The following is a 25,460-nucleotide window of genomic DNA, read 5'->3' as shown; positions in this document are numbered from 1 at the left end:
AATCGAGGACACCGTTGAATAAAATACACTAACAGTGCATCCTGAGATTTATAAGTATATATACTTGTTTATATACAATGTTCCTGTAGTACATCTTTCCCAGTGTGACAAACAAATAAATATATATAAGTAGGAATACCCCAACGACTAAAACACGACACACGGACAACGTACATAAGCTAACCCTATCCCGGCACAACTATTCTGTAATGCGCAAGTTGCCTAGCAGCGCGTTTAACTGTCGGCATTGCGCTATAGACAACGCACCGCAGCAAATGATGAATTCGTCAAAGGCAACGCAGCGCGGCTAACGATGGACCGCGTCAGCCCGTGAACCCTACGCTGCAACGGCCTTGTAACCGCACAAGCAGTGTGCGCAGCGCAGCTGCAGAGTGCATCAATCCGATCCATATGTCTTTTGCAGAAGCCCAAAAATAACCTCTAAAACATTGCCTCTGACAAACGCTATAAACTTCGGCAAGGATTCTGCCTGGACACTTGTTCATAATGTATACCAAATTAATGTATAAAAACGCCTCGCATAGCAATATAAACGACCCCGTAACTGTGTAGAAGCCTATACACGAGTATCTGACCAATTACGACATATCTGATAGCATTGACACATATCAGAAAACAATAACAAGTCGAATCGCTCTCTACCCTGCTGCAAAAATGAGCTGACCCCCGCCCACGGTATATCCGTCTCTTGTTACTTCCCCGTATATAAGTTCAGAGACAAAAATGTCCACCAGACTGTTAACATAAACCCCGGCAGCAAGAACCAACTCTCTTCCAGCCAGCAATACATTGATACCCCTAGATACACATACTATATCGCACATACCAAGGACCCCCTGCTTAAACATTAAACCAGGGTTCCCCTAACTTTATTCCCCCACGAACCCCCTGTGGATGTCACAGTTGTCCACGAACCCCCAACTTTTCGAGACACGATCTGAGTCATTATTACACTATAATACGCATAACAGCCTGTCTGCTGTGTCTGTTTCATAATTCAGTTATTTATCACAAGTCATATGCGTATGGAACGCTGAAAGAGTTGGTCGATAGGTACGACTTTTGTTAATTACTAAATTATATGGCCCTACTATAAGTGACCATATTTTGCTGACTGGAACCAGGGACATTTATTGCGTGACTGATATGGTGAGGGGTCTAAGGGGAGGGGGTGTCTTAGATGTAAAATGGGGATACTTAGAAGCACTGTTTTCATCAAGTTTATTTTCAAAAATGTAGCTTTTTCTTAGATGAAATTCACTTACTTTACGTGATTCTTTGAGAGCTTGTGAGTGGTTATGCTCACAATATAATTGTGGTTGTGTCGCCGTAGTTGCCAATTATACGGTGGAAAGAGTGCTAGGCTAGATCGAGCTAGCATATTTTAACAGTGTTTCCACTTTACACTGGCCCACCTGAAATACTGGTTATAACTTCCGTTCTGTGACTGCACACTTGACTAATTTTTTTTTTATACAATTATTTTACTGATAATGTGGAATATTTTCGAAATTCCTGAACATTTTGACGAATCGGAGACATTTTCGGGGACACTTGTTCATCGGGGACAGCACACTGTAATCGGGGACTGTCCCCGAAAATCGGGGAGGTCTGGTCACCTTACCCTACTAAAGGTTACGTAAGCCGCTTTCAATTATAACAGAAAACAAAGACAATTTAAGGTGCATAATGTTGTGACGTGATAGGTTATTGCACAACCAGTACTTTTCTTTTTTATGACTAAACTCAAACATTTATATCTCAGCAACAGAAAAGATGTTTCTCGAATTCCCCGCCCCCACCCCATTTAGCCTTCTTCAGCGGGGTGGGATACTACTGTAATCAGTATTTTGCTTGCAGGTTGTTATAACTTTTTAAAGCACCTTTTTGCGTTTTGTCGCCGTTTTCCCACCCTATTGACATGTCCATCGAGTGGTTTTACATAAATTCATCACAAAACAGCAAACTACGATATTAGCCAAGTTTTTCCCTGCCAAGAGCATCAATTGGCGAGTAATTAAGGACTTCTGCAGATAATGAGAAGAGTGTCTTCTGACAAATTCCTCATTTAAAATTATTCGTATACAGTTCCACAAATCCACTAGTTTGAATTCAACAAATCAGTGAATAGCTGACAAGTTTAAAAATGAGCCATTGCTTAAAATAGATTCATTCAGTAATTCGAAAAAGTTGAGTCGTTATCACAGCCATACAGAATATATACAAATAGAGCACAGTGTTGTAGTACATTCTGATGTTCTGGGTTGCTTACGACGCCGGCAAAGTAAACATTATTTACCTCATTATTCAATGACGTTCGCAGAATTTAATTATTCATATTATGGCGGGGTTGATTTCGATCCTAACGGAAAATATTTTCGAGAAAGACAACGTTCACATTTGTAAATTATACTACATTATACCACCATTTGAAGTTAGATTTGGTCAGATAAGCTAGGTATGTATGCCGTTATGGCATCGTGGGGTCAATGCGGTTGAGAACATTATAGAAAAGGACGCTAAAAGCTGCTTTAAAACTTAGAAAAGTAGACCTCGAACATTCACTTGATAGCAAACACAAAATGATCATTTTCTTAGCGTTTGGTTTGACTGTGTAAAGATTCTATAAATAAATATAATTTGCGTGACAGTCATTCAACTTAAATTTCTAATACGAGATGGCAATCATGGCTTTTAAAAAATACCTTTACTAAACCGTTTACTGGCAATTATGTAAAAACAAACTTCGTTAATTTAGTCTCTCCCCAACTACTTGCTTGCTTAGATTTCTAGTTCCATAAAAATACACGTGGGAACGACGAATGCAATGGCTTTGTTTGTATCCCAGAACCGTGGTGGGGATCCATTGACCATTGCAGTACTGTCGTAGATTTCGTGTTTCTTTCGTTTCTTATCCTACCCACACCATGAATTTACGTTCCTGATACAAAAATAATCTTCGTAAAATTCGATTAATGACTAGTCTATGACAAGAGTGATAGCACATCAGTGTGGATCAACGTAGTTCAGTGCAGGGAACATGACCAGCAATTGAGAAGACCTCGCTATGTAGGTCTGGATTTAAAGCTTGCAGAAACTAATCTTACAATAACTGTATTCACATTAAAGACATTTTGCTTCCAGCATATTGCAGTGCATAGCGAAGACAGGGTACTTTTACAAACTTAGTAGTCGGGTAAGTTTCGTATGCAGAAAATACTTTATAAACTTGAACAATTGAAACCACTCATGCGAATTTGTTGCCACAAAGAGACAATAATTTGTAAAAGAGAAGTATAGACACAGTGACGTCAGACGGAATAATTGTATCATAGCAACTGTTACGGAGTTTAATCACTTTATAATTGGTTTTGCTGTAATAATATACGCTTCGAAGAAAAGTAGATTTTGTTGTTCAAGGCATAGTCAATGATATTTTTTTTTTAAATGTTGATGATTGTACTATCCTCACCTTCCTTTATTCCTTCATTGATTAGTACAATATATTAACTGTATATACTTTCAAGGTTCTTGTACCAGTACAGGGTTTCTAGTTGTTGATAGGTTTCTTACGAAACAAAATACACATCATCTATATAATGTACGGTAGAGAGGGGGGGGGGGGGGGGGTACGTAGGCTCTCGTAGGGACCTGTGATTCGTTATTTTATTTTTATTCGTTAAGTTCCTTCATACAACTGCCCAAATTAAACCTCTCTACTTAGCAACGGGAATGTGAACGGGCTATGTGTAGAGCAACGAATGATGGAAATTATTGCATGTACTCTCTTAACATGATAGACTGAATGTTTCAGTTTGAAGGGCGATTGCAATTGTTTTCAGTGTATTGGACTGAGTTTAGACTAAAAATCACTCCATATCATATAAAGAATCCGTTGCACCGCTCAATATTTGTTTACACTGACCGAAGTATCCAATCATATTATTCAATTTTGCTACGGGATCGCGTTGATGTAAGTCTTTCTATTCCACTGAAATCACGTCCAATCAGGAAAGTAATATATGATCACGTGTTCATGATATTTGCATGATTACAATGAGTGGCGAACATGATAGGACCGCGCACACTAGCGCATTGCAAGTAGTGCAGGGATATATACAAATTATTTATATATGCACGCAGGGACGTCGATAGGGGAGTGTCTCACCCCCCCCCCCCCCCAAACTTGGTAAAACTGACGATAGTTGGAAAATTTGAGTGCGACAGTCGGAATTTCCGACTGTCACACTCTTAATTTACCTGGGCCTATTCATATATTCCTGTAATTGTGTATGACCTAAAAATTGAAAAATTTCGTTCAAAATTTACTTTTAATTAGTCATGTTTACCGTTTTTCTTACCACGCTGAGAAACTGTATCTCGCGATCCTTATACTCCACCATACAAAACTTCGTATGATTTTGAATATGCCTCATAGAACCACTGTACAACGTTCGTCAGCTTCAATTCGGTTTATTTATGTACTCATTTTGCTATTAGGTGGGTTGACCCTGTTCGCTAGCTTGAAGTAAGTTCAGCATATATATTGCCTCTATGGTATACAACTAAAACGCTCAATACTAATCTACGGAAGCTTAAAAGTGCCATCAACATAAGAAAAACTTTGCCACATAAGTTGACATTTTTCAGTAAATTGTTTAGATAACAAGATTAAATCTTATTATAAATCAGAAAAATGTTGGATTGCTCAGTTGATTTAACTGAGCAATTGAACAATTTTCTGCAAAATGTTTAATTGACAACTTATTATATCTCGTCAATTGGACATTTTTTCTGCAAAATGTTTAGCTGACAACTTATCATATCTCGTCAATTTAAAAAATTTCTGCAAAATGTTCAATTGTTCACTTCATTCAAACTGAGCAATTGAACGATTTTCTGCAAAATGTTTAATTGTTCACTTCATTCCAAATGGAAATAATGTTAAGTGCGCTACGAAAAAGCACTGTATTTTTGTCGTCGAATATAATTTGTTGAAGAAAAAAAAATCCCCTTTGTTACATTAACATAGCTTTTGTAGTTAGTAGTCTATATAGCCTTCAAGCATAAAACTTATACGCAGTTAACTTGCTTAACCATAATGATTCATAAGATTGTGAAGTGAGAGCCAGTGGTACAAATGATTCGAAAAAAGTTCGGAACAAAAGTGCAGTCGCGAAAGACGGGGAGTCTGAATGACACTGACCGTATCGTTGACGAGTAGTGCATGGAGGGTACAAGGCAGCAGTTGGAATTTTCTGGCTTCAAAACTCATCCAGTTGGAATTTCAGCCATTACACCCCCCCCCCCCCCAATCATCAGGCCTTAGCTATACTATACACGTATGTACTTGGTTCCAGTGAAAAAAAAAGTTCCAGTGAAAATGGCAGAATTGCCAAGAACGTTTCTTGCGGAGAAGGCTTTGGTGACGAATTCCTTACGCAGTTCGAGTGTAGGCCCTACTTTATTCTTTTGTTTAATTTGTATAAAATGTTAACAGGCACAATTGTGTGGCTTAGCCTGCGTGCATATTGTACATTTGCAGTTTAGAACACTGAATAGGATGTTGACTGGCGGTAGGCATAGTCTAGTTAGGCCTAACATACTGACAGGCTATATGGCTAGCGTTAACGAAACACTGTACGTAGGGCTAGTATTAACTAATAGTAATTTAGGTCTAGGTTCGAGTTAGGCCTAACGTTAATCCTATCATGACAAACTTTGCATATGCAAATTATTTTCGAGTGTTCTGTCTTGTCCTATACAATTTTACTTTGATATGTTTGTGGAAGCTCAAGAAGCTTATAAATAAAGAGAAATGATGAAAAGATGTAGGCCCTAACTTAGATGGTATATGCATACGGTAAAACCGCGATGCTAATTTAGTCTTTTTCTTTCTCCTAAAACTGATGATGCAGGCTGATCGTTCTGTTTCCTGAAGATTAATTAATATTATACTCTCCTTCAAATATTTGACTGAATTGAAGTTTTGACAGTTGAAGCCTCAGAAAATGTCTCTAAAATCGTCGATGCACAGTGGACGTACGAAATGTACCCGTTGGGATATTACGGACGTGATTAATGATCATGTCGTTTTGAGATATTCTCTGATAGGACCATGATGCAAGATTAAATTAATCCTTTGTAAAGGTATCCATACAACAGTTTTAGGTCTTCAAATGACAACAAAGTTAGGCTAGGCCGACCTTAAATTATTTTATATTGAAATTACACGCAATTCACATGCACTGACTATTCGCATGCCGATGGTACAGACAAATTGGAGAAACATAAAATAAATTTATTAAAACACAGTTCAACATAGCTGTTTCTCTCTCATGGTGAGAAGGTAACATACTGCTTTGAATTTGATCGAATTTGAGGCTTTTTGAGCGTCTATCTTATTCTTCGTGCTTTACGTATCGAATCATTCAAATTTGCGTGTGATCACAAGATGTCACGTGATATGCGATTTTACCGTCTTCTACATCCCTACGGCTAGGTTGTAAGTTATAGTTGGCTGGTACTACTGTCTAAAGCCTAGGTTTAACACAACAGGGCCTAGTCTTGGTCTAGCACTAGTTATAGTAGGCTAGTTAGTAGTTGGTAAATATGCAGTTAAGTCAAGCTAGCCTAGGCCTAACTTGTATTTAATTTACCCATGTTAAGTTACCTAAGTTACCTATTGTAACCTCGACCAATAAGCCTAGGCTGTGCATGTGTCTATGCTTCTTAATAACATTGCGTTAGGGATATAATGTTGTAAAGGAAGAGAAATAAGGTGATATGATGCCTGTATCATACTCAAACTACTATGTGGAGCCAAACAAGTTTTGTGTACAGTGCTCAGATTTGATAATTAAAAAACAATAGTAACTACGTAAGTTATAACTTAGAGTAGCTATTGGGTGTAAGGTATCAGAGGGCCGTGTGAAAATAAGCATCAGCACGTTATCAGTGCAATGCTATAAGCCTCAAACGGGTTAGTTTAGTTTAGTAGAAAAAACAGGATCAGGAGGGACACTCAAGTCCCCATCAAGGACCTTATAGTCCTGAGAGAGAAAGAAAACTGAAGAAACAAACACTCTGAGCCAATAACCATGCTTAAAGTGCTTGTCCAAAGCATTCTTAAACCCATTCACACTACTTGCGAGTACAACTTTCTCAGGCAAACCGTTGTACTAATTTACAACCCTATTAGGAAAAAAAAGTTATGCCGAATATTAAATCTACTTGTAATACCATCTGTAAAAGTTGTAGGAGGAGGATGGTAAATCTCTCAGCCTGTGATTAGGGAAGTAGCTTAATGAACAGTCCATACCATTTAAACTAGATGGTGCAATTTATGTGATGTTCTAATTATTTAATATTCTTTCTTTTCATTTCAGAAGACATCTGTATTATATCTACTCTAATCTACATGTTGCACAGATTGGTAAATATGAAGAGGTATAGTTATGGGAAGCTGCCAACTAGTAGATCTGGAGATGTCCTATACTTCGTACAGAATATAGCTGTAAGTTAAATACTGAATACATTTTAAATTATTGTCAGGGCCGCTGAACAACCCTGCAAATAGTGATGCGTTCATCACTTTGGTAATAGTAATAACTATGACCAACCTACATATTGTGCTGATATCATCCCGTTTTAGTGTCTGCAATAACATTATTTCCAATTGTGTATTTCTTACTAGAAATATTGGCTAATTCACAAACTGTGAGACCGTTGTTTTGTTATATGTATCACTGTGTATGGTACAGTGTGGCCGTCAGTACATGCACACTAGAACTCAGAAAATGTAAACACGGGGGTATATGTGAATAATCGCCTGGTTTGTTTGATCTCATATTGTTTAATTGTTCAGATTTGCAATACAATCTAAATTTTGAAGAAAGAAACATACAGTATATGTGGAAGTGTGATTATATGCTTACTGTGAGCAAAGAAATGATGATTTGTTTACTTGAACGCAACATGGGACCTAAAGGCATAAATCAGGGTATATTTTTTCTTAAAAATCTTGTCAGCATTCAAACCTCATCACAATACATATTTAGTTTTCCAAATGTATTGTGACAGATTCGTATCTTTGCAACTAAACTTACTGCTATAGTAGCCTATAAAACGGTGGGAAAACATTTGGCGACAACATGCCACAAAAATACAGTTATGGTTAATAAGTAATGGTAAGATGATTTAGTGTGTGAAAGATTCATAAAGGGTTTTAATCACTACCTCAAAGAAAAACATGTGACAAGATCTCCTTTCTGTGAAAGAATGGTTCTCAGACCTCAGACCCTGATGTGTGCTTTTATTCTTGCAAAGTTGACATCTTGATCACCTTATCACTAATTTTACTAGTATTGTCAATCAGCAAAATACCATCAATGATAGGTCAGTTATCCCTCACTCATTCTTATCATTATGTTTCTTTGCTGGCTATTCTTCATGTTACACATCACATTAAACATACATTGCATGTGTGGTGACCTAAAGTAGCTTTGCCTTCTCTTGCCAGTCATATTTCATTTTCTTTATTCTTTCCTAGGGAAATACAAGTACTGTATCCTTTGTTTCTTAGCTCCAAGTTAAAGAGTCCCATGAATAATCTGATTTATCCATGTCAGGGGTCCTCAACAATTGGGTTAATATATAATGCATTTACGGGTTAAGCTCACTGTCTAAACAATTCTGTAAGAATATTTCTTTAAATTGATTTCATATCCTTACTCAACAGGAAGGCACAGATGTGGAAGCTGCAGCCCGGAAAAGAAATATTGTCCAGTATAGTCAGCAATTTAAACTTTCTGGTGGACATGACACTGGCCATAAGCAATATTTCATTGTAGCTGAGCCAACAAAACAGTTATTTCCAGCTGGGCAAACATTGTGGAGGCAGCCGACAAGCTCTTCAAAAGTCACTGCGTCTCCAAAAATGTGGGAGTTTGTGAAATTACATAAACAATTGCTTGTTAACGTTAACCACAGAAATACATTGGATAGAAGTCGCTTCACAACATCTGACAATGCTACACTTTTGCAGCGAACTGAAGATGACTCACACCATTTGAAGTCCACTCAAATCAATATTCATGTACATGACTTGCACATTAAGTGAACAAGATTCGACTGTTCCGATCCTGTGTGGCCATTTACTTAAGAACTATGTTACTATGGACTGTAGGGTTCTTGTTTTGTGGTATCTCTCTTTTTATACTATCAGTTCACATTAATAATTACAGGCATTTTAATTGTTTACTCACATATTTGCAATGTCTGTGCATATTTATTGAAAACTTTGTTTTTCTATCTTTATTAAGGTAATCCCATAGTAAGACGAATGATCATGCCTTGATTGTCCGATGTTCATGTTATATACAAAACAACGGTGCACGCAGGCTATGTTTTTGCACTTCAAACGTTCGAATCTTGCCAACAGTAGAAGTCGCGTCTTTCAAGTGCAGCTCTGAGATGTTAATGTATCCAGTTACAGAGATAGAAAGCAGATAGATATAACAAATACACAAGCTAGTACAGGAATGTACATGAAGCATATAAATGATAAAAAAGTCCATTTAAAGCTGAAAACATATGCCCACACCTATGTTTATCCTATCTCTAAAACAAAACAAAAAGGTCTATGTGGAAGCAAATTCCACCACTCTGTGATGAATTTAATACTCTTTCATATCTGAAGCCAAATGTTAAACTGTCTAACATGTTATACCTGTAGGATATGTACAATTCTTGATCAACTGAGAGTATTTCCAAAGTACTCAGTTCACTGATGTTTAAAGTATCATTGTCTACAACCCATTTTTAACTTCCACTGAATAATGTTGAAATCACAACATGACTTGTTAAACATTGATCAGAAAAGTGACTTGTGTTTCGGCCTTTTGGCTAAGATCATATGTAGTATATGTAGTATGTGTAGTATCTTTCGAAGGGAATGGTAATGCACACCCGACGATGATCTCTCAGTCACAGTCCCGATGAAAGGGGACTGTGGTTGAGAGCGCATCAGTCGTTCGGTAGTTTGGTTTTCGTGCCCAGGTTCTTTCCTACTAGGCGACTTTTTCTTAACAAGTAGTGTGTTTTCTGGTGCTTGTGTTGAGAAAAAGACCCCTTGCATTAACATATCTTAGAATGTTGTTTTTGAGGGTAAATGCATCAACAATGAAGAATTTCAGCACTTAGCCAACATGGAGGATCATTAGGAAAGCATTTTCAAACCAGAATTTGCAATTCATAAGATTGACAGTATAGCTATGATGTGTAATAATTCATTCTAAACGACTGACTTTTCAGCCTATATATCAGTCTAATATACTAGAAAGTGTTCAATCTAATTTAGACTGGTGCTGCAATAATTCAGTCTAAACTTCTAACTGTTCAGTTTAAAATGGTTTGATTTTCAGTCTATTATACTGCAGAGTATTTAGTCTAGCTAAGACTGACATTCAGTCTTTACATTTCAGACTGGAATTTAGTCTATGTAGTTTGATCCCTAATACCATCCATCATTAGACTGAAATTTCAGATGATTAGACTAACATTTCAGTCTTTCATTTAAGTAGAGTAGATTACATAAACAAAGAAAAAAGTGAACCACATAGGTGAGTTCAAAATCAACAACTAAAGGACATCACACATACACAAGCTCACCCTAAAATGAAATAACTTGAATACAAATTGACACTAAATGAAGTCTAGCGTGTTTGTGTGTGTAGGGGGGGGGGGTCGGGAGTGGTGGATTACCTCTTTGTCACCAGGTCCTGTACTATACCACCTCCCTTATTTCCTACATTGATCAGTACAATCTATGAACCTTATTTACTTACCTAATCAGGTTTTAATTGGATGTCCTTTGTTTTGGTGTAAATATCATTGACTCAATGACCTTTAGTTTCAATAAAATGGAAATCCTTCATGTTATATTCAATCCTTGATTATTGGTTCCGGTATCAAATGGTCCTGGAATGGGAGGTTGTGTCCAACTGTTTGGTTTAGGAAGTGTTGATTAACATACAATGCCATAGTTATAGATCAAGCTTTTCTAACTCTAAGGTGAAAATGGCAGTATCGGAATTCCATTACAAAACCGGTCAATATGTCCAAACTGTGCAGACATCAATCCGATATATAAAGATAATTTCAGAAACATATCGACTACTTCATATTTTTCATGATCGCCGTGTTAAAACTTGTCGTACAACTGATGCGCCATACGTTTTGATTATTTGGTTACACTTATTTTCTGTGTACTTTTATTAAAGAAAAAAATCAGTTATGAGTCATTTCTTCAGTAAACGTAGGAACAAACAAATATATTCATAATTATCCAACCGAGTCGGAGGCAATACTGCATATACAATATCAGGGGAACGTCAGTTACTAGATTTATACACTGATGACGTAAAAGCCTTTTGTAACGCCTTTGCGAATAGTCCTGCTTTAAGTAACGCTTAAGTGACTTATTAAAATTAGCCCTATGTACAGACTTTTTTTTATTATATTACTTATCTCCATTAATAAATATATTGATCACCGAAGACTGAATTTGAATTGAAAATTTAGATCAAAGGAACAAGTTTAGTCAGTTCCTCTGTTAGCTGTTGTTTTAAGATTTGCTTTTTTCTTCTCCAATCTGGTCGATATCTTAGGAAATGTTATAGCATTGTTTGTTTCTTTTTGTTGTAAAGATATGATATTCTCCTAGATTCGCTTAGGAGGTTTACAGAAAAAAAAACGTTTGGAATTTAGCACAGTTATTCATATTCAACCAGCAGCTGGACGAAGTCCCTGTTTCCATGATCTGAGTGATTTCAAACAGCTGCCATTTAACTGTTTACACCAGTATAATTTATATGTCATTTTTGTTATAAAGGTTAACAGGCTGCAAGTTATGTTTATTGAAGAAAATCATGAGCAAGTCAAAGTTCTTTAAAGATGGGGTTATACTCTACTTATTGATGTGAACGTAGTAATAAGTAAATTGTTCTGGTTGTTGAAGATTTGATCAAATAAAATTATATATAGCAAAAATGAAGAAATAGCAACAGTGTTGTAGCCAGGTACATGTATCCTAGTACCAAGTACTTTCGAAAATGAGGCTCCGAGTACCAGGTATCATAGTCCGATGACTACTTCGTATGATCCGAGCACCGAGTACCAATTTCCGAGAACAATATTTAGAAGCCGAGTACCGAGTACGAAGTATACTATTTCATACGAGTACATTTGGTTTTTGAAATATACAAAAAAAAAACTTATTTAAAAAAACTATTTATAACTGCTCCCGGTGGTAATTATAAGTAAAAGATACAAACCAGTCGAATATGAAGACATTGTTCGTGTCTTGTTATTGTTTGATATATTTTAAAATGTAAAATGTCTTAAATGATGGGTTAATAGGGATCCAAGTGTAATAGTAATACTACGAACATGCTACACATTATTAAATGTTAGAAAAATACATCACTTTTGCTTTCTCTGTACATCCTATATGTTACTGTACGTGATAATATACTCGGCTATTCCCATTACATACACAAACAAAAAGAACTTGGCACCACCAAATCTCTCCCTAACATGAAAATACAGATACCGAAACGGTCAAACTTCTTTAAATCGAAGTTACTTTACTAAAATATGAGTCATTTCTGCAGGTAACGCAGTAACATAACAAATCTATTCATATGTATCCAACCGAGGCAGAGGTCATACTATATACAATAGCAGGGAAACACCAGTTACTAAATTTATACACTGATGGCGTGCAGCCTTTGTAACGGTTTTTACGAATGCGCCTGTTTTAAGTAACGTTCATTGGTTATGACACGCACTTTGAATATGGGAACTGTTCAAATGAATTTCTCGCTAAATCAAACTTACTATAACGTTTTCTATTTAGAAGATATTCACAATCACCCTACTGTGAAGTCCTTGCCTAGCTAAGTTCTAACTTGGATCAAGTTCTAGCTTCTAACTTGTACCCCGAAAATAATCTAACCCCTTGTCCCTTTTGACACTCAACTCTAGTGGTTCGCCTTGAATGTATATGGTTCCACAACAACTGAAGTCATGATCTTATAGCTACCACGTTCCTTGTGAAGCTATATCTGAACAATGGAATCTAGCTAAGTGGTACATTTCTCGATGTTTACCGCAATTTTCAAGTAAAACATTTTCATTGTGAGTACTTTTTCAAACAATCGAACTGCAGCTGGAACTCACGCAGCTAGTCAAGACTGTACACAAATGTACATAGACCCGAACAACAGACGGCATGACTCGTTGTTCCTTAGCAACACAAATCTCATTGCCAATTTCTATATTCTGCAAATATTTTTGCTTACGCTTGTCATATATCAAGTTGAAAGGATAGCAATAAATCGAAAATTTGACATCTTATTTTCAAATTTCCACTGTATGTCTGAAAACGTTGGCCATTTTATTGTAAATCTGTCACTCTTTGCATTTTCCAAATGAAGGCAAGGGGGCTGAAGATTTGACAGTCACGTTGAACTTCATTAGATAATTGTATATTATACCGTGTGTGAAGGCAGCTTTCTTTAAATTGATCCCATCCCCACCCCTACTCCCCCACTCCTACTTGTGACTTCTAAAAAATGACCCTGGCTACAAACCTTTTTTATTATTATTATTATTATTATTTATCTTTATGGGTAAATTGATTGATCACCCAAAATTGAATTGAATAATTTGAATACATAATTTCAATGAGAAGAAAAATTTAGTCAGTCCCACTGTTAGCTTTTTATTTTAAAGTTTTGCTTGTTTCTTCTCCAATCCGATAAATATTTCAAATGTTATAGCATTTTTTGTTTGTTCCGTGGTAAAGATATGAAGATTTCTCCTAGATTCGCTGAAAATTTGACAGAACAAAAGTTTGAAATTTAGCATAATTATTCCGCATTAATATTCAATCAGCAGCTGCACGAAGTTCCTTTTTTCCATGATCTGATTTCAAACAGCTGCTATTCAACTGTTTACACCAGTATAATATATGTTATAAGTCATTTTTATAATAAAACAATGGGCCAGTCCAAGTCAATTAATGATGAGTTGTACTCTGTTTATTGATGTGAAAGTAGTCTATAGGCTTATAAGAAGTTAATTGTTCTGGTTGTTAAAGATTTGACCAAATACAATGATATCAAACAAAACTGAACAGAATAGTAACAGTGTTGTAGCCAGGTACATTTATCCGATTACCAAGTACTTTTAAGTACTTGAGGTTCCCGAGAACCCAGGTATCCTAGCCCGATGACTGGCTTGTTAGGATCCGAGCACCGAGTACCAGTTTTCGAGTACAGTATTCTATATACAGTATTCAGTACCGAATACGAATTAAACTATTTCATACGAGTACTTTTGATTTCTTAAATATACAACAACCTAATAGTTATAACTGCTCCCGGTGGTGATTATAAGTAAATGATATATACCAGTCGAATATGAAGACATTGTTCGTGTCTTGTTATGGTTTGACAAATTTTCAAATGTAAAATGTCTTAAAATGATGGGTTAATAGGGTTGCAAGTGCCATATTAATACTACAAACATGCTATAAATTGTTTTATGTTAGACACATAATATACATCACTTATGCTTTCTTTGTTCATGCTATATGTACTGTTCTTGGTAATATAAACGGCTATTCTGCTGCAGTATAGAGACACATGAGTACGGTGACATTACAGAGTAATAAAAATCATCGATAACTTATAATAACTACCTACTGTAACGTCAGTATTACGAAACTGTTTGTTTTACATAACTCGTCACGAACAAGTACCAAGCACTTTAGATCGAGTACAAGTACGAGTACTTAAGCATCAGAGTGCGGGTGCGAAAGGATGAGTACCAAGTACTGTTAACCTAGTGCGAGTACCGATCATTTGAAAAAAAAAGATGCTTGAATGCCACTCGAGTGCCGGGTGCTTTTCGAGTACTACAACACTAGAAAATAGCTTCTTGACAAAACTTTACCAGTTTTTTTCATTTTTATTTTACTAGTGCTTGGCACAAATTTCAATTACATACAAAAACAAAAAGACCTTGGCAACACCAAATCTCTCCCGAAATTGAAACATACAGATACCGATACGGTCAAACTTCTTTAAATCGTACTTACTAATGAGCAACTGATTAATGTAATTTTAAAGTAAACTATTTTGTTTTTCAATCGGAATTATTAGACAAACCAAGACAAAACTGATCAGCAATTGATTGAACATATTTTATGTTCTTGTTAGGATCATCTTATTCGCAAACCGCTACGTAGAACTGATCAGTTAGTAATAATGAATGATATTTTAACGCTTTTTTTTCTTTGATATATTATTATCAAGGAAAAAAACAGATCGTGAGTGGTTTGAGTAGATCACTAAGCTACTTCCAAATAATTATGATGAAAGTCCGACTAACTTGAAGGGAAGAGGCTGTCGAAAACTTTCGTTTTCGAGGGCGCTAGACCTTTTTTTTGCGGAATTGTCACGCTATTAATTCTGAAATGTCAGAGTTTGCTCCACGATCACATAATGAATAATGCAATTCAATTAAACTTTCGTTACAACTTACACAATCTTCTAGATTTTTCATAAGTTAACGGCAGTTTGCGAGAACTTTGAAAGATTCTATTCGAATTTGAAATTTCGTCGACCTTCTCAAATATCCAAACACAGAAGACGCGTGAACAGTAAACGGTTTTACGAGAACAGAGACAGAAATATAGAACTCTGTTATATAGAAATGTTTTTGTTTTCTACCTTGTTACGGATCACGATAACTTTTTTTTTGTCTTATCCTCTTACCTGTTTTCAATCTTTCCTAAGTCTGCAACTACGAGGTAAAATAAGATCAGACTGGATAAATGTTGACGGTTAACCGGTTAATTATTTTATTGTAAACAGTTTGTTTATTTTGAAATTGTTAATTCATGCTCATGCTCATTAGTCATTAATGTGATCAATATTCGCATTGGAAACGTTTCTTGTTTTACTTTGTGTACAATACAGGACTGTGTGACATGTTTGAGATCTACTTGATGATCTTGTAAATAATTCCAACATTAACAGTGTTGTATGTACGTACGTTATTTATTAAACAACACTTCAACGAAGATTGCAAACGTTCGTGTATTTTTGACTGATACACTGATAACTGAGTCAGTGACTATGATTGTTAGTCAGGGATAATTCCTCATTTAATGTACAGAGGATACATCACGTGACCGATTTCAAGTTACAACCTTAAGAAACGGGTTAACATCGTATACATTTGTTATCTCAAGCGCCTCAGTCGGTACACTACATTTGGCTTGCTTATTGATGTATTGTCATGCTCAGCGCCTTACCACTTGTATACGTCATTTGATGATCACTTACTGTTTTACAATACTTTATCGTTTTTTCCTCTCAACCAGATTCCGTCTGCTCAGTTTGGTCAAAAAAGAGGAAGATTATGAAGCGTTATATGAGACCGCTTTGCGGAACCTCACTAAGGCCTCCTAATATTCTAACTTAACATAACAGATGTAATCAGCTGATAACTTCAACATGGTCCCGTGATGGTGACTAAAATTCAATTCGAACAAAACAAATCGAGACTTTCATAAGCCTCTTCTTTGACGTATCGTACGTGATAGTGTACTATGATACACGGTGTGTGTGTGTGTTTTTATTTATGTATTCAAAAACCGACAATGATGACATTTAACCTCACCTTCACACAAATGTTCCCACCAAGATCTACTTCCAATCCACACAACACCCTTTCCACCGAACTGTCATGAAAAACAATATGATCTTGATTACAAACCACGTCCAATGTTACCCATGGTAGCAACATCAGTATATTTCAGAAGTCGATATTTCAATATTACGACCTTCATCGAAAGCTAGAATTTGTTGTTCTTGATGTTTCTTACAATGCTTCATTTGCGACGCGGAGATTGTTTGTTTTGACGGGTATATAAGCTCATTTTTTTGTCCTACATGCCTACATGCGCTGTAGGCCTATATGTAATAAAACTGTGTACACGGTGCATTGACGGAAGTATGCCATACTGCACACTATACAGTATGGACATTTAAGAACTGTGTTGTTATGCAAAAGCAGTTCAGGTGTCAGCCCCCCCCCCCCTTACTCTCTCCCCCAGGTTTACTGTGCTTCTGGAGCCACTACTTAATATTGGTCAGAGCATTTCTCGAGATGGCAGGATTGATTATTAAGTAGCTTGTATGCTTTGACTTACCAAAAGAACCAACTTCCTCTCCACCAAAAATAATTCTTCCAAGGATACCAGTCATTCCTCACCCTCACTTGAGCTTCGGCCTATCCTGTTTAGTCCTATATGTACTGTGTATATTCAATAGTTTACTCTATATATGATCTAACCCAATGGAGATACATATTTCACAGAAAAGTTGTGTAAATTAAGCCTGGTTATTCGCAAACTATTTACCAACATTTAGACAGGAAAATTGCAGACTTACTGTGTAGTCCAAATCTAGTCGCGCAAAAACACTCACCTATTGTACCGATTCAAACTACTGCTGCTCTCATGTTTGCGTATATTCATTTAAGACTTGTGATTTTAGTGTATCCATTCCACTAATCGCATTCCGATTTCAATAGAAAGGCTCACGAATCTTACAATGTAGCGTATGTATCATAAGTAAGGTCAACAAGTGACCCAAGCTTTAAAGGTAAAGTTAGGACGTTTAGAAGGCAACCCCGTAACTAGACTTACTGAAGGGTCACAGGACAATCAACAACAAAGTTGTATCTGCTCAGCTTAAGCATCGCGTTTCAGTGACGTCAATGAACTCACTCAGGTGTTGATATTTAAGGCACAGGACCTTACCATTCTTCTGTTTCAGTGTATGTCTTCCAACTTTCTATCTAGTGATAGTCATTATTGATGCTGACGTTCAGAGCAATCTGATTAGATAAAAACTCCGTATTTGCAAACCTGTTTGGGGAAAAAAACGCCCCGGCCACGCAATAAATTTTTCAGACTATTTGGAAATTCAATAAACAGCGGTGATTACTGGAATTACTCATTATTACAAAACACACTTTTCTCGTCGGAGACTTCGGTCAAAAAGTTTAGTAGATTTTCAAAAATACAAATCACGTTATCGTAGCGTGCGTCTAGGAATGCTTTAACAATATACAATATCCGCCGCATGTAATCTCATATATTTACGACACCGGTGACAATCTACAGTGGTTTTGAAGGGACAGGCGAGTTCTTCAAAACACTTTAAAGTTGAATATATTTGTTGAGCTTACGAGTTACGCTAACCTTACCGCTTGAAGAAAATGATTAAACAAATCGAGTTTGGTGTGTTTTACGTAACTTGGCAACTATGATTTTGATCGAGTTTTCAAGTATGCGCTGTATTCATTTGGCCAAAATTATCAAGTTGAGTAGCGTCGAGAGAGATAAAGGAAGATTTCTAACAGCATATATAGGTGTAACTACTCTCGATATGTTATGTTCAAATGTCATTGACTTTCAGGACTTTGGAGTACTAAAATTGTAAGCAATAGCAGAATATGGCGGTATCGGGAAGGGGAAGGGGGGAGGGGTAGGAGGAGGAGCAAACTTTATAGATAGTGGGAGGTGTGAGATTGACTTGAGTGCAACACATTTTCTCAAAAGTTTTTCACAATATCAATCATGAATAGAGGAGGGTCTCTTTCTTATTGTAAAGGTAAACTTTCAGCTGTGAGGCACTGTCATCTGTTACGGCCACCTATTCAACAATGTGAAACCCTGCGGTTTTGATATTGCTCAGCAAACAGTAGGAAATGTTTAATAAATGGGAATGAGGGCGGTATTGAAGAACTTAGCTTGTACAGTCTCCTGATGTGTGACGTTATTAATTCGCAGATGACATTGCAAGGGTCGTACCTGTACCTTGTTAGATTTGACAGAGGGATTCAACTGGTAATGCGTAAGGTTGGCATGTAATATAACTGTTTGGTACTCGAATGAGAACCTTATTTATAATACATAAACAAATACGTATGTTTCTCTGGTAATTTATGTACGGATTTCAGTGATCGTCTACCAAATTGTTGTATTATTCAGGGAACGAAGGAAGATAATACATATGTCATGTGATTAGGGGGGGGGGGGGGGAGAGGGACCTGATCGAGTTGTGATCCTGCTTGTTAGCAGAATCATTCCGGAATAAACAGACATAAAACAGTATTTTAATAAACGCAGTAAACGTAACAAAAGCATGGAAGCATTTCCGAAATAAAAGTCCAAACTAAGAGGAGGGGTAGCTGACTTTAATGGGAAGCTGCACCGACCCTGGCAATACCACCCTCCGGGAGGAATACAGATAATATACAAATATAATAGATTATGTAAGAAGACATAGCATAGTAAATTTATTGATGCAAGTTGACGCAAGCACGTATATTAAAGGAGTGTGAACTGTGTCAAAACTCAACAACATCAATGTCAGATTATATGTAATGAATTCCCAAAACTATATCAGAATATTGCCCGAATTTCCACTTCAATCAGTTGCTTGGGGCTGTAACCCATCACCCAACTCCTTCCCCCCCCCCCTCTCCCCTCTTGCTCAATCGGGCGGTACCATCCTCCTCTGCTAGAAACACAAATAAATGTAACATGTCAAGAAAGTTACATCAGGAATTGATAAATTAGACAAGAACATTTATGCTTTTTTAAAACAGAGAATAAAGCATGACACGATCATAACAAGTAGCGGACATATCATTATGGTCACTCAAATCTCTAAGTTAGACCGAGGTGTGTACTACAATGTGTAATTAACACGACATAGTCAGAACCTGACAACAGCGAAGTAAATAACATAGTTACTGGGTAGGCAATTTCTCTCCAGTAAATCATTCTGCCCGCCCTGTTAAATTGTTGCTCACAAATTTCATTTTCATACCAGAGATATGCATAAGAACAACCAAACCATCAGGAGCATATATCAAGTAAATTAATTACTCTAAGCCACTATATCAACGTATACCTTTTTTCTTCCATATTTCATTATCGTTTAATTTTTCGACATACTCAGTCGAAATGTCAGCAGTTTATCAATGTGGTCCTTTCTTTACCCCCGTATTACTTAACACCAATCTAATCAAGAAACGTTGATATTCTGAGAAAACATAGTTGAACTGATTGATGACTAGTATTAATGCGATATTATGAGGAATAAGTCGAATTATGAAATACAACACCAATATGTTAACTGGAAATACTTTTTTTTTAACTTTGCCATCTAAAAGTCGAAAGTTAAAGAAAATAGGCGAAAGTTTGAAATATAATAGTTAAAGTTTGAGAATAAAAACTGCAAATTGGATATTAAAAGTGAAAAGATCGACCTGATAAGTACCACAATTTTAACATTCTTAAAAGAATTTAAGATAATTTCCAGGAAAGATATTAATGTTTGAAAATATATTCAATTTGGAAGAGTTGTTGAAATTTCCAGATAAGCAGCGAATTAGAAAATGACATTTGGTGGGAACATTGGCAAATTATAATATAGTGTCATAAGTAATGATTAAAGACATTACGTAACAGATACGGCATGTAAAAATTAAGGCCATTATGTAAAAATATGGTAAGAAAATAAAGCACAATTTCAAGTAAAAAATCTTTCCTAATTATCGAGTGTACGTGAGTTATTATATACAGATTAAAAGCAAATTGACATTATTGTATATTAGTTTACATTGTATATTACATTGGTTGTGATTTTAATGAATTGACGTTCATGAGAAAGATGATCATATATACTGATGACGTAGTGATTGATGGATGACGTCATTGGTAGTTTGATTGGTTCTTGACCATGTTAAATTATCAGAGCAAACGAATTAACAATTATAAAAAAGTATATTTGTAATCCTTTTCAAATTATATACACTTGTTTTAATTTCTTTAATATCTTTTCCATCTCTGTCCTTTTTCATGGTATTTCATTTAAATTATGAATAAATAAATTGGATAGTTTTCAACACTTTTTAGATAAGTTTCAATTTATGCGTGACAAATATGTACTTTACTGTAAACATGTTATTTGAGGCTATAAAGTCTTTTTTATTCCGTTACTGTAAGTTTTGTGTTGCATTCAAGAGACTGACATAATTGTCTCGGTGTTAGATTGTATAATCCAGTCACTTTTATTAATGACGTCAGCTGTTTAACTGTCATTCTCAAAACTAAATATTTCATATATTATAAAAATAAAACTTAGACTAGGCAGTGGTATTTTAGTGGTTTACAACATTTACAGTTTAGATAGAAAAATATATTGAAACAGCGACCACTATTAATAATATCCCACACTTTAGGCGGAATAAGACACATGTAGCATACAGATTTATAGTGTGACAAGTATACGCTAACAGCGGCACGAACTTTATGGAAAAGGGAAGGGGTGCTTTTGACTTGACGGTAAAAACAAAATTCTCAAAGTTGAAACTATGGAAAGAAAGAGGGCTCTTATGGAGCACTTCTGTCCGCAACGCCTATGCCCACCATTGCACCCCCCTCCCTCCACCCCTACTAGCTTTGTTATAGCAGACAAAAAAATATGGCGAACAAACACAAAGAGCAGATTTCACAGATCAAGTTTGATCGGATCCGTTTCCATTCGATGAACGTTTATACTACAAAATTAGTTCAGACATTTGTGTCCAATACTGACGTCATTAATTTAAACCCAGTTCGGAGAGGATGAACTTATTTTAATAGTTAAACCTTTCTTGGGTCAAATTTTATAAAAGGAAGAGGAATGTTTATCAATATAACCGAAATAGTTGTTATATGATCAGATTGTATCATATATCATACGAGCTATGTTTTTAATGGTTATCAATATTCATATTGATCCTCTATTCACCGTCATGTTACTTTGAATTTGATAACTGAACGAGCTGAGTATCTGAGGGACAATATAACTTGATGTTTAATGGGGCCTGGGTGATCTTAAATTATAAGAGTTTTGTTAGATAAGCCAGTGATAATAAATAGCTTTACGATATAATATGATAGCAAATATTAAAGATCAATTATGCATTATTGTGCAAACTCTTACACTCTTTGTCTAATTTTATCGTTTCTGGAGTGATTTAAGTAGATTGCAGTATATTATATGTTAGGTTATGTAGGTACGTTGTTGTACTTTTGAAGGTGGAAATTCAACACAAACTGCGGCATTTAGGCAGAATCGTTACTAACTGATAACGTGTATTTAGCAATTTAATGTCTAAGGCTCCGTAAGTTAAGAATGTACATTGAAATATATATAATTTAAATGATGTTCTTTCAACAATCATATTTAATATTAAATATCCAAAGATAAACATCATACGTACGAACTTCATCCAGGAAATAAGAATTCGGAAGCGAAGACTATAAAGTATGCAGATAATATGACGTCACACTGATACCATTGATAGCTATACTATCCTCTTCCACCAGCAGTCACGTTCTCAACCCTAAAGCTCTGCAACTCTATTGAGTCGTGGTGATGAGCTTGCAATAGCCGTCATTTTATTGAGTTACGAAAAAGAAATAGAACCGAAGGTACCAGCAAAGATAATTCGATCGAACTTTTCGTAGATTTACAACGCTGTGAAACTACAGCCGACATACTTTGCTTGATGCAGCATGAGCCTAATTTCTATTAATATTATGATTAAAAAGGAAAATTAAAATAAACGTTTCAGGAAGTAATCATTTTATCATCATAATGGAAATAACTTTAGACATTTTACCACTGTCAACTAAATTCAGTGCCGTGGAGAAAAACCTATGTATGTTTATGTTGGAACACGGTAACTTAGCGACGCTTAGATCTGTATGTTCTGTGATTGATAACACTGATGGAACACTACTGATGGGGATCTCTCTGATATTAATTTGCGGCTTAGTTTGATACTTCAACAACATCATATAGTCGATGGTTCGATCATATTACACGAGAATGTCAAATTTTTAAGAAGCATTATGAGTAAAGAAGGGGAAATGTCTTTAAATTGGCGCATGCGCTATACTTGCTTTTTAATCCCTGTAAAGATATTTTAATATTTCATACATTTTATAATGATGGTACTAAAGAATATAAACTTGGGCTTTTCCATTTTCACAATGACAGCAATTTATATTCAAATGGTGGCAAAATCAATTCTGGTAATTAAAAATTATTTTGAAGGTTGGTCAAGAATTTTTCGTAGAGAAAAAGCAGTAAATGGTTGGTATAGACTACATTGGTGCTTTAAACATTTCGAATAAACTTAACATCACGAATATAATTGTACTTGCCTGGACATTATGTTTTCACGGAGACAGTTTGTTATTACCATAGTAAAGAAATGATTTAGACCGAGCTTTTGACGGAAGGTACTTAACGCCGTTGAATTACGCAAAACAGTGAAAGGCGATTAATTGATGCATTAGCGTGACATAATTCGTTTGATAATTAGTTTAATTCGTATGTAATATTAAGTTAGGTTTTTCTATAATTTAGTTTCCAAGAAACGATTTTCTTACCCTGGAAATGATGACTAATTTACTTTTATTACGCAAAGGAATCAGTCACAGGTCAATGTGTATTTGTTCTGGTTTCTGTGTAATCAGCACAAATGACAGACAATGACTGCACTAACTAATTCAGCCTCTATCAAGAAAGTGAATGACTATTGTCTTACATAATTCACTTTATTATAATTGTTCACTTTGGGCTTGGGTCGTGATTGATCATCGGAGGATGTTCAAAACATCATTTTTTACCGTAACAAAATTTAGATTGTTACTTGTTAAGCCGATATTTTAATTTAAATGTTTATCAAAAATAATTAAAATAAAGGTCATTAAAAGTTGCCTCTTCTTTTTAAGAAAATCATGGGCTAGTTGGGCTAGTGGGGGCGTTGTGGTCAAGTGGTTAAGGCAGTGGACTTGTGATTTAAGGATTACAGCTTCGAGCCCTGGCCAGATCATTATATTGTGACCTTGGGCAAGGCGCTTTATCCTTTTATCTTTATCTCCATTGCCTCTCTTCACCCATGTGTATAAATGGGGCCTCGCGAAGTAACTTGTAAATATAGTTGTTTGCGCCGGTTTGTAGCTGCACCCTATGGGAAGTCCCCCGGGGACACGTGGTTGTTGTGCCCCAGGAGAGATTGATTGAATTGTGCACACTTTGGTGTGTAGGTGTGACAAGTTACCAATGACAAGGGTTAAGTTGTAAAGTCGTGTGAGAGACTGTAAACCTAAAATTATAAATTATAAAAATATAGTTAAAGTTAAGTAATTCTGGATAGTGTTTCTGGTTGATGTAACAATAACTTAGGTCTTGGAGAAGTGAACTGTTGCTAGTGTTTAAACTAATACCGTTTATTCCAGATTACCATTAATAACAAAGATTTTCATTGGAATGTGTACTCACATGAGATGACGTGAGGTCAACGGGAAAATACTTTGACATCCATTATCTGTTAATCTCCAAAAACTTTCGGGAAGTCAGGAAGGTAAAATAACGTACACGTTTCATCGCCTGATAAGGATTATCGTTATGCTATATAGTTTAAAGTGTATCCAGGTATAAAACTAAAGTGATCCTCTCGAAAAATTGAATCCTCCTTCACAAGGAATCATTTTTGCAACCCTCGAAAATATGTATAGGTCTCTGAAAACTATTGATCCTGAATTCATGTTACATCACTTTGGATTACGAAATCATTGCGAAATATTCACATGGTAAATCCTGCGATATTGATCCAACGAGAAATTTTGTAAAAACATGTCCATGGATGTAGAGCACGATGGGAAGGTTGCAGTGTCTTTTAATTGATGCATTTGAAGTAATTATTATTTAACTAAATGGTTAAACTGTCACCAGCAGTCCCCGTACGTTCAATTGCTTATGTTGGATTTGATGCACAAGCAGCGAGTCTATTCAAGCTATCTTAATACAATGCTGTATGACTAACAGAACATCTGTCCTTGGAATGCTAAACAAAGCTAAAGCCACCTGCGGTTTTCTTCTCATTCAGAATGGGATTTACTCGTATTGTTATGCTAATCTTACCGGATAATTGCTCGCATGTCGAAATTATTCCTGAATCACGTGTATGGCAAAGAAAAATACCAACTAATGATATATTCCAGTTTGATTCTGTCGGAAAATTTGGATCATTGCTCAATGCCGGTCTTGTTTTGAATCGGTACTCCATGTTTTACAACCGAAAATGAAAGCTTATAGGCAATACAATTGGATAATCGGTTAAAAATTAGACCGATTGTTTGGTTAATAATCGGAGTTTATCATCGTTAATCAAGGTTTTTCGACCGACTATGCAGGCTTATCGTTCAAAATGCTAGATTATGGAAT

At 35.9% G+C, this 25,460-nt stretch overlaps 3 protein-coding genes across 5 annotated transcripts in view; 1 reads left to right on the top strand and 2 right to left on the bottom strand.

Annotated features, from left to right (window-relative positions):
* The window catches only part of LOC139970062 (uncharacterized), a 95,243-nt gene extending 79,501 nt beyond the window's left edge, over positions 1 to 15,742 (bottom strand). The window contains exon 1 of one of the 2 annotated variants that reach the window (XR_011793911.1): positions 10,869 to 15,742. The gene's annotated coding sequence lies outside the window, so the exon portion shown is untranslated. The remainder of the gene's footprint in view (positions 1 to 10,868) is intronic. The other variant, XM_071975695.1, reaches the window with a different exon arrangement.
* The window catches only part of LOC139970030 (uncharacterized), a 407,172-nt gene that overhangs the window by 104,057 nt on the left and 277,655 nt on the right, over positions 1 to 25,460 (bottom strand). The window lies entirely within an intron of this gene.
* LOC139970086 (uncharacterized) overlaps positions 1 to 25,460 on the top strand; it is a 343,535-nt gene that overhangs the window by 67,844 nt on the left and 250,231 nt on the right. The gene's annotated exons all lie outside the window — the stretch shown is intronic.

The sequence above is a fragment of the Apostichopus japonicus genome, chromosome 7 (genome assembly GCF_037975245.1).
Source record: "Apostichopus japonicus isolate 1M-3 chromosome 7, ASM3797524v1, whole genome shotgun sequence".
In the NCBI taxonomy this organism is placed as follows: Eukaryota; Metazoa; Echinodermata; class Holothuroidea; order Aspidochirotida; family Stichopodidae; genus Apostichopus; species Apostichopus japonicus.
The sequence above is the reverse complement of the archived record's forward strand: the minus strand, read 5'-3'. Positions and strand labels throughout refer to the sequence as shown.